This window comes from Bufo bufo, chromosome 1 (genome assembly GCF_905171765.1).
Source record: "Bufo bufo chromosome 1, aBufBuf1.1, whole genome shotgun sequence".
NCBI lineage: Eukaryota > Metazoa > Chordata > Amphibia > Anura > Bufonidae > Bufo > Bufo bufo.
In genome coordinates, this window is record NC_053389.1 from 813,121,713 (window position 1) to 813,131,100 (window position 9,388).

Genomic DNA, 9,388 nt, shown 5'->3' on the forward strand with positions numbered 1-9,388 from the left:
TTGCACTTACAGGCCGGCTAGGGGTGTCATTCCAGCTCTTAGGCATTAGAGGGAGCTAGGGAGCCCTAGTTTATATAAGGGCCAGACAAGGAAGGGAAAGTCAGTGTAACCTGATCTAGTGTGGAGTGCAGAAGTCACTCTAGACCACAGCTCAGAAGTTTCTAGAGCCTGAGGAAGTTTCCAGAAGCTGAGAGAGACAGAGGCAAAGATCAGGAAAGCAAGAGGTACTCAGAAAGACAGAGGAGGTACTTATAAAAGCTATAGCCAAGGATATAAAGCCAGAACTAGGTTAATGGGCCTTGGTGAAGATATGCTATATTCCAGGATCAGACAGAATTAGAGTGCTAGCTCCTGTGCTGCAAGTCCTGTGTTCAACACTCTGTAATTACCCTGCTGTAACTGAATTGCCTGCATCGACCGAATTGCAAAATCGACTGTATGCCAAGGAACTGCGATTCCACTATTGTCTCTGCTGGAAAACTACTAAAGTTGGAGTTCTGTTTTAATACTACGTTTCCTCAATTTATTCCTGCATCCGCAAACGGCGTGCCACCGTTTACTTGGCACTGGCGTCACGAACTATTCCTACCTATACCTGCCCTTGCAGAGAGTCAGCTGTACCAGGTTAGTGTATATTGCACTACTACACTCAGAAACACCTACTACGCACAACTTGAGTACACAGCACCTCTCTTTTGGCGTGTCACGAACAGGATACGCACGCTTTCTAGTGCAAGAAGCGTGAACTTTGTGCCTTATACAGTTGCCCTGTGACCAAAGTGACAATTTGCCTGTTTTATTCAAGTGGACTTTGTGGACTGAAAATCGTACCCAAAGTGTACCAAAAACCTCTAAAAAGCGCTGTGCAGTGTTGCGCTACCCAGAGGAAGAAAATCGCCGCATTGGAGTGTGGTTTTGTGGACTTTTTACAATCCTGCTTGCTGTCAGTGAATGGACAGCGTTTTGCTAAAGATGGCCACCGGCTGCCTGGAGTAAAGTTTCCCGCGCCGCTGAGGACATTCGTGGGCGGATCCCTGCAAAGACACAGAGAATCCCGCCCTCTTCATCATCGCACCGCTGCGGCCCTGCTTCTCCTGCGTCACCGCGGTCTCAGGACGTCCGGAACCTCGCGAGACTTGGCCTGCGCAAAACCAGCGATACCGGTAAGCACTTGTAACCGGAGGGAAGGGGATTGTTCCAGCCCCTTTAGTCGCCAGCGGCCACCTCTCAATAGACTACCATGTCAGAGCCAGGAGTGCCTGAGCAGCCGGCCCCGGGAGAGCTTGCGGCTCCTAATCATCCTACAGCCCCCAGCATGATGCCCTTTACCATGCCTTACTATTTCGGGGCCCCATGGTTCCCCCGCTACAGGGGAGAGACCCATACCCTAAGGGACTTTAAAGAAAAGTTGCTGGCACTATTCCGATTGTACCCTATAAATGCCGACCAGCAAATGGAAATCATGCTGGCGCAACTGGAGGGAGCTGCCCGCAGGGAAGTGTTATCATGGCCTGCTACTGAGCGGAGTACTCTAGAACAGATCTTCACCCGCCTCAGAGCCACTTTTGAAACTAGGACTGCCTCAGAGATAAAGATGCACTTCTTTGGCAAGAAACAGAAGCCCGGTGAGTCCCTCCGTGACTTTGCCCTATCACTTCAGGAGGCTTTAGGGGCTGTAATTCAGATAGATCCCAAAGAGGCTGATAACCAGGACCAGACCCTGAGGGAACAATTTATCAACGGGGTGTCTAGTGAACAAATAAGGACCCAATTAAAGATGCTGTCCGCCCAGCACCCTAACAGTGCCTTTCTGGACTTTAAAGAACTGGCTATAAAAATTCTGGGGTCCACAGTATCTCCTGAGTTGAGCGCCCTATCTGACTCATCAGCCTGCAAGCCAAAACCGCTTATCACTAACCAAGCTCAGGCCGGTCAAGCTGTTCAAGTGTCAGCTACTGATACTATTGCCATGCTGACAGAGCAAGTAAATCACCTCACTAAAAGTTTAGAGAAAGTGTGCAGAAAAATAGAGGAATGGGAAAAACCCATAATGACAGAAGAAGAATTCCTGTCATCTCCTAGGCCGTTCCCACCTCCTTACCAAGAGACTCACCCCAGGGATCCTGGGAGGCGTAATAGAGGTCGCAAGAAGCCCGTGTGTACATACTGCAAAAAGCTGGGACACACAGAATCCACGTGCTGGCAGTTAAACGGGCAACCCCTGAGGCTGAGGACCACCCCTCGGGAGGTAGAACACTAGGTCCAGAGGATCCAAATTGGATGCCACGTTATGTAGGATCCCATCCTAAAATCAATATAGAGATCAACGGGGTCCCCTTTGAAGCCCTATTAGATACTGGGTCTCAGGTCACTACTATTCAGCTGCCTGCATTTGAAAAGTTCTGGGACACCAACCAGTTGACCCAACCGCCTGAATCCTGGGTGGAAATTATCGCCAGCAATGGCAAACCAGTAAAGGTTCATGGATACTGGGAACCCACCCTGCAGGTGGGAGAAGTAACCCTGCCTCAACAGGGACTGATCGTAGTACAGGCCGGTGACAGAGGAGGACATCCTGTCATTCTAGGCACCAATGTTTTCAAAAACTGTTATTCAGAAATACTTGCTGTATTACATCAGACTTTGCCCACTGCTTCCTCTGCATCCAGGAGGGTGATTCAAAAGACTATTACTGTGTTAAGTGCCCAGCAGAGGTTTGCTAATGGGAAAGGAGAAATTTGTACTGCCAGGATCCGTGATATTAAGTGACTTTGCCTCCTAATTCTCAAACTCTTTTGTGGTGTCGTGCTGTCCTGGGAGTCGAAGGCCGAGATTATCCAGCCCTGGTGGAACCACTCCAGATGGAGGATTATCCTTATGTGAGAGCTGCCAAGTGCCTGGTGAACGTCTCCCAAGGTAAAGTACCTGTCCGTCTGATTAACCTGAGTGATCATCCTGTTGCGCTTACTAAGCATTGCCGTGTTGCCCAGCTGTCCCAGGTGTCCTTCCAAGACATCATTCGTCTTCCAGTGACAGAAAAGCCGCCAGCTGCAGACAGCAGATGTTCGCCGGTGACCCAGCCACAAGTGCCCTGGTGGGAAGAGCTCCATGTAGGGGACGAGACTACCCCCCGACATCAACAAGAAGGGATTCTACAGCTTGTCAAAGAGCACCACCAGGCCTTCAGTAAGCATGCTACTGACTATGGAGAGGTTAGTGTCATACAACACACCATACCTACTGGCTCTCATCCTCCTATCAAGGAGAGATACAGACCCTTACCACCTACTTCATATCAGACTGTAAAGGAAATGATCCAAGAAATGAAAGACTCTAATGTGATCCGGGACAGCCGTAGTCCGTGGGCTGCACCCCTGGTTCTTGTAAAGAAGAAGGACGGTAGTATCCGTTTCTGTGTGGATTATAGGAAAATTAATCAAATAACCCACAAAGATGCATACCCACTGCCCCGCATTGAGGAGTCACTAACTGCTCTGGGCTCCTCTGCCTATTTCTCCACATTGGACTTGACCAGCGGCTACTGGCAAGTACCCATGGCCCCTGCAGATAGAGAAAAGACTGCCTTCACTACTCCCATGGGCCTGTTCGAATTCAATTGTATGCCGTTCGGGCTATGTAATGCCCCAGGAACTTTCCAGAGACTAATGGAACGGTGTTTGGGTCACAAAAACTTCGAAACAGTGCTGCTGTATCTTGATGACGTCATTGTGTACTCAAAAACATATGAGGACCATCTGAAACATTTGGCAGAAGTATTTGAAATCCTTATCAAATATGGCTTGAAGGTAAAGCCATCCAAGTGTCACCTGCTCAAACCTGCAGTAAGATACCTGGGGCATATAGTAAGCGGAGAGGGAGTGCAACCTGACCCTGATAAATTGGCAGCTGTCTGTAATTGGCCAGTTCCTACTACTGTCAAAGAGGTGAGGAGTTTCCTGGGTTTTGCCGGCTACTATAGACGTTTTATCCCCCATTTTGCTCAAATAGCTGATCCTATCCAGGAGCTCTTGAGGGGGCAACCCAAAAAGAGTCCTAGAACTCCTGTGCCCATTGAGTGGAATGAGAAAAGAGAGATAGCGTTCCAATTGCTAAAAAAGAAACTGACCGAGCCTCCTGTGTTAGGTTATCCAGATTATAGCAAGCCCTTCCATCTCTATACTGATGCTAGCAAGCGAGGCCTGGGAGCTGTGTTAGCCCAGATCCAAGAGGGAAAAGAGAGAGTGATAGCATATGCAAGCCGCTCCCTGAAAGGAGCTGAGAAAAATGACCAGAATTATAGTTCCTTCAAACTAGAGTTCCTGGCATTAGTGTGGGCGGTGACAGAAAAATTCAAGGATTATCTAGCCGCCACCCCGTTCATTGCATTCACTGACAATAACCCTCTGGCACATCTCAATACAGCTAGATTGGGGGCCTTGGAGCAGAGATGGGCCTCTCGCCTTGCCAACTATAATTTCTCTGTAAAGTATCGTGCTGGACGCACTAATGATAATGCTGATGCTTTATCCAGACTTCCCACAGAGACAGCTCCTGATGATGTACGAGATGCTTGGGAAGATGTAGAGATGCCGGCTTTCTATAACAAGTTTGCTCAACAGGACCAGGCTCGAGCTACCAATAACAGAGCTGCAGTTCCTTCACCCTCCAGTAGGCCTGATCCTAAAGAAGAAAGGTGGGTGAAACTACAGTCTGAAAGTAGAGTGCTGGGTGAGTTGTTGGACTTCATTACTAGTGGCAGAGCCCCTGAGAGGATCCGGCGTAAGAGTGCAGATCCTGAGCTCATCAAACTGTGGAGACAGCGCCATCAACTCTTCATACAAAAGGGCCTATTGCTACGGAGAAGCCTAGACCCAGTGTCCAACGAAAGAGTACACCAGATCCTCATACCCCGACGAGATGCAGGTATGGTGTTGGAGATGTACCACAATCAATCCGGTCACTTTGGGGTCCAAAAGACTGAAGCTACTATCCGCCAGCGGTTTTACTGGGTAGGCATGAGAGAAGACATGGAGAAGTGGTGTCGAGAGTGTGTAGCCTGTGCCTTGAAACGAAGTGAGCACCATGATCAGAGGGCACCACTGAGACCTATTGTAAGTACTCGTCCTCTTGAACTTGTCGCCATCGACCATGTAAAACTGGAGCCTAGTCGCTCAGGGTATGCTTATGCCATGACTATTATTGACCATTTCACAAAGTTTGTTGTAGCAGTGCCTGTGAGAGACCAGACAGCCAAGACTACAGCCGAAATGTTCTGGAAGCACTTTCTCCTGCCCTATGGATGTCCAGAAAAGATCCTCACCGATCAAGGACCTGCTTTTGAGTCCCATCTGTTCCATGAACTGTGCCGCTTACACAACTGTAAGAAGATCCGGACGACGGCCTACCATCCTCAAGGTAACGGATTATGTGAAAAAATGAATCAGACCTTGATAGAGATGCTGAGGGCCGTGCCTCCTGAGAACAGAGGAGATTGGCCCAGTCTGTTGCCACAGCTCATGTTCACATACAATCATACCATACATTGTTCCACCGGGTATACCCCTTTTTACTTGATGTTTGGGCGCCAAGGAACATTGCCTGCTGATCATTCATTGGACATACATGTGCCTGATTGCATTAACCCATTACCTAACACCGACTGGGTTGCTGAGCACCAAAGGCGATTAGATGCAGCCAAAGCCATTGTTCAGGAACGTATGGACCTTGCTAGAGACCGACAGCAGAGAGACTATGATCAGGCAGCCCATGCAGAACCCTTGACCATAGGGGCCGTGGTATGGTTAAAGAATAACCGTCGTACCAGCAAATTGGACAGTAAGTGGGAGCGAAGTCCCTATGTTGTCACTGCAATCCCAAATGTTGGAACTCACACTTATGAGATCACCCGGGAAGACAAGGGATCCCAAATTGTACACCGAAACCGGTTGAAGCTCTGCCTGACACCAGAACCTAGTGCCGAGAGTTCCGGATCTGAATATCTTGTGTCAGAGTCAGCAATACCGCCCGAGGATCCTATGCAGGCTGTCAGTAATCTCAGGTATGACGCTGATCCCATGCATTGGCTTCTGACACCGTGGTTGAACTTGCTGGTGCCTGCTCCGGCACCTACTGTAGTTTTACCTCCAGAAGAGCCGGTTCAAGATGCCCTGGATCCAGTTCCCCCTGTAGTGGATATTGTTGTTCCTGTTGTTCCAGTTGTTCCTGTTGTTCCAGTTGTTCCTGACCGAGGTCTCACGGATGGAGACCCTCCTGTTGCTCCTCTCCCTTCTACCTCGTTGCTAAGGGAAGAGGAGACCCCTGTGTTGAGAAGGTCTACCCGGATGACCAGGGGACGTCCGCCAGTCCGTTTAGGAGACTTTGATTATTCTGGTGGTGTCTCCTCCCAAACAGTTGCCACGGGCAATACCTTGTTGGACATTTGTGCGCAAGAATGGACTCCCCCACGTGAGCCCTTGCCTGTGCTACACCCACAGGAAACCCCTGGGTAGTTCCGTTATTATGCTGTCATTTTATTGTGCAACTTCATACTAAGGAAATGTGCCCAGAGATGGACTCCACCGCCTGAGAGCCTCTGTGATTTAATAAGAAATAACCTGGGTACGGACTCATGTTTGTTATTTGAGCCTCCAAGAACTTTTATACCGTTTTCTACTGTTTTATCATGGACTTATTCATTGTCATGGACTATCCTGGTTCTAATGTTACGCTGTGCCAGGTCAGCGCCCCCGTTCCATTCACTATCCTGAGAGAAGAGAACGACGCCCCTTGTCACCACCCTTCATCTTTGCCAATTGGACCTGATGTAAATGTAAATGCAGATGAATTACATGTATGTATGCCTGCATGTCTCTATTTTCTATTTCAGGTAGAGATTCCAGTTGGGCGACCCATGATGGAGTACGAGGTCGTACTCAGCTTAAAGCAGTGGGGTATGTAGTGTACGGGAGTTGTAATACCCGTCACTACCAAAGTGTCACTTGGGGTGCTGTCGTCCCTCCTAATTATGGGGAAATTGTTGTATGCCAGTTTTATAAAATGTAATGTAATGTGTGTATTTCCCTGTCACTGAAACTTGCACTTACAGGCCGGCTAGGGGTGTCATTCCAGCTCTTAGGCATTAGAGGGAGCTAGGGAGCCCTAGTTTATATAAGGGCCAGACAAGGAAGGGAAAGTCAGTGTAACCTGATCTAGTGTGGAGTGCAGAAGTCACTCTAGACCACAGCTCAGAAGTTTCTAGAGCCTGAGGAAGTTTCCAGAAGCTGAGAGAGACAGAGGCAAAGATCAGGAAAGCCAGAGGTACTGAGGAAGACAGAGGAGGTACTTATAAAGCTATGGCCAAGGATATAAAGCCAGAACTAGGTTAATGGGCCTTGGTGAAGAATTGCTACATTCCAGGATCAGACAGAGTTAGAGTGCAAGCTCCTTTGCTGCAAGTCCTGTGTTCAACACTCTGTAATTACCCTGCTGTACTGAATTGCCTGCATCGACCGAATTGCAAAATCGACTGTATGCTGAGGAACTGCGTTTCCAATATTGTCTCTGCCTGCAAACTACTAAAGTTGAAGTTCTGTTTTAACACCACGTTTCCTCAAATTATTCCTGCATCCGCAAACGGCGTGCCACCGTTTACTTGGCACTGGCGTCACGAACTATCTTTACCTATACCTGCCCTTGCAGAGAGTCAGCTGTACCAGGTTAGTGTATATTGCACTACATCACCCAGAAACACCTATTGCACACAACTTGAGTACACTGCATACCCTCTAGAGCAGGGATCCTTAACCTGCGGCCCTCCAGCTGTTGTGAAACTACAACTCCCACCATGCCCTTCTGTAGGCTGATAGCTGTAGGCTGTCTGTGAATGATGGGAGCTGTAGTGTTGCAACAGCTGGAGGGCCGCAGGTTGAGCATGCCTGCTCTAGAGGACCGTTTTTTTTTGTTTTTTTTACAAAAAGGTACAACCACAGCTTGGAAAACAAGAATTTCTAAGTGTTCTGTGCAAAAGTTTATGCACCCTTCCAGGTGTTCTCATTTGAGACATTGGTAGCGTATCGCTAGCGATATGCCACCAATAGAGATGGCCTTGCGGCGAACTTTGCTCATTCGCGGTTCGCCGAACATATGGCGATGTCTGCCGGCGCCATATTCTTTTGCATTGTGCCGAACTTTGACCCATGACACATCCATCAGGTGGTACAGGACAGCGAATTGAGACATTTCAGCACTTGGACGTACCCCCTACCTTATAAATAAACCCGATCTGGCCGCCATTTTACATTTAGTCTTTTGCCAGTGTAGGGAGAGGTTGCTGTGTGGAGCAGGGACAGGCTGTTAGGGACACCAAACGCTAGCTAATAGGGCCACAAAAGTCCTTTTAAGGACTGGTATAGGTGTGCTATCGATAGGTGTCACTTACTAAGCGGTGTAATATACTTATAATATGCTTTCTAACATAGAAGAGTATATTATAGTGCATTTGTATTGTGCAGCAGTTGTGTGCGGTTCTGCTGCGATATTGCAGCCACACAGAGGGGCAAACGTTATTGGAACAAATAATTGCAACTGGTGTGATATACCTGTTGCCCCAAAATAAACTGATTAAGGGGTTTGATATACCTGCTTCCAGATAATACTCATTAAGGGGTTCTATATACCTGCTTCCACAAATACTGCTCTTCCATAGGGACTTTGTCACAGGGTCATTTTGAAAATGACAGGCAGCGGAAGAGGCAGGCTGTTTCGCAGGGGTGGTACGGGTCGGGCAGGTGCACCAGGCCGGAGCCTAAGTGGGAAGTTGGAGAAGGTGCGTGAGATTACATCAAAGGAGTTGGTTGAGTGGCTTACTCAGCCTTTCGCTTCTGCACCCTCCTCACTCTTAGCTGTGTGCACACCACCACCATAGCCCCTCCACTCGAGTCAGAGGAATTATTTTCCCATCCATTCCCAGACCTTACTAATGTGCAGCCATTCTTGGCATCGGATGAGGAAGAGTTGGTACCCACGGCCGCCACCCAGCGTTCTGACGACAGTACCCAGATCAGCCCAAGGAGGCTGGTCCCCGCTGTTGCTGCCTACTCCGAGATCTCTAATGTCAGTGTTGGTGAAGGTGACGATGATGACGTGTCGATGGACGTCACTTGGGTGTCCACAAGAGAGGAAGATGAGGGGAGTTCAGAGGGCGAGACGGAGCAGCAGAGAGGGAGGAGAAGCAGGCCGAACTTGCAGTGCACAGGAGGCAAAAAGCAGACTGCAAATGTATCTGGAGCGAGCCATCTACCATGCACGGTCACATCTGGCGCTCCCAGGACGCCGGCACATGGCTCCCCAGTGTGGTCAGCTTCTGACTATAGTGTTGCCATCTGCAGCC